A 1461-nucleotide genomic window follows, 5' to 3' on the forward strand; every position below is an offset into this window, starting at 1 on the left:
TTAGATTTACAAGAGCAAGAGGCACAATAAAAGTTTCTTGGAAAATAAAATATTTTGCATAAGGGATGTTCTGAAGACACACAATGCACACCTTTTAAATTTAAAATTGAGGGCTGCAGGATTGAATAATTTTACACTCTGGAGAACCAARTTTGGATTATTTTTTTATTCTTCTGATATGTCTTAATAGCATGCAAGAAAAAGCAAATAATAAGATGCCAAAAGCTCTCAGGCAAAAGTAGAACTGCCTGCTTAAAACCAGCAGACTGAAATGAAGCTCATCTGTTAAATTGGTTTGGTAAGTAAACCTTACTCGGAGGCTCATCAGAGAGATAGTTTGTCCCTCATTTGCTCCCCGTTTACCACTGCACACAACTGACAGACAGACTGACTGACTGGAGCAGCYTGCACACCCAACACCAGCTCTTATCAGTACGATGTGGTTATTTACATTGTACCTGCTGATTGAATCAGAAGTGATTTACAGTGAACAGGACAGGCTGCAGAGGCTCATTTCGGGTGGATCATTGGTCCTCATTTTTTGTACAATTATGTGGACATTCATCTGTTCTGTGTTATCAGGAATCAAGGTAAGAGRCAAGGTTTTCCCACAACAGGAGTTTTTCTACAGTTGGCATCAGCCTTRAAGCAAACTAACACAATGAAGTACTCAGCATACTGCAATCAGAAGTTTACATCCACTCATGGGCTTAAAAGTCATTTTATTTTGGGCTTTTATTAATTTAGCTGAACCGTTCTTAACACAACTTAGTGAGTAAAACTCTCATACTTTTACTTTTAATAATATTTCTGTATAATTTATTTCACATTTAGTCAGCCGTACACCAGTGTATATAAGAGGACATATTATTTGAATTATTTAAGAACAAAAATAGCTAAATCAATTGCATTGCTTTATAAAGTAAGGGATTTTCTGAATGATCATGCAATGTATATGTTGTACAATGCCCTAATTGTTCCACATTTGGTTTATTGTGTTGAGGTATGGGGAAAGGCATGTCATACCAGCACAAAATCTATTTTTGTTTTGCAAAAAAGGGCTATAAGAGTTATCACCCGAAAACATAGCAAATATCCATCCCACATATTGTTTTGTAAATTGAGGTTATTGAAATTCTATGATTTAGTTGATTATAATATTTTGTTAGTTATGTATAAGGCACACCGAAATATATTACCCTCAAACATTCAAAAACTCTTTGCAAAGAGAGAGAGCTGTTATAATCTTAAGGGGATACAGATTTTTAAGAAACCCAAATTCAGAACCAGTTTGAAAGAACGATGTACCTCTATTCAAGGAGTCAAATTGTGGAACGACTTACGAAATGATGTTAAAAATGCCAAATCATTGTACATGTTTAAGAGATTGTTAAAGACTGGATTTTTGAAGAAGTATGACATAGCATAAAGTGAGCTCATATTAACGTTATTATATTGACA

The 1461-nt window shown here is 34.6% G+C and overlaps 1 long non-coding RNA gene across 1 annotated transcript in view; it reads left to right on the forward strand.

Moving 5' to 3' along the window:
- Window positions 1-502: 502 nt before the first annotated feature.
- LOC106522299 (uncharacterized) overlaps window positions 503-1461 on the forward strand; it is an 11090-nt gene continuing 10131 nt past the window's right edge. Inside the window, exon 1 of the long non-coding RNA XR_001310763.1 lies at window positions 503-590. This is a non-coding gene — a long non-coding RNA (uncharacterized LOC106522299). The remainder of the gene's footprint in view (window positions 591-1461) is intronic.

The sequence above is a fragment of the Austrofundulus limnaeus genome, unplaced genomic scaffold (assembly GCF_001266775.1).
Source record: "Austrofundulus limnaeus strain Quisiro unplaced genomic scaffold, Austrofundulus_limnaeus-1.0 Scaffold126, whole genome shotgun sequence".
In the NCBI taxonomy this organism is placed as follows: Eukaryota; Metazoa; Chordata; class Actinopteri; order Cyprinodontiformes; family Rivulidae; genus Austrofundulus; species Austrofundulus limnaeus.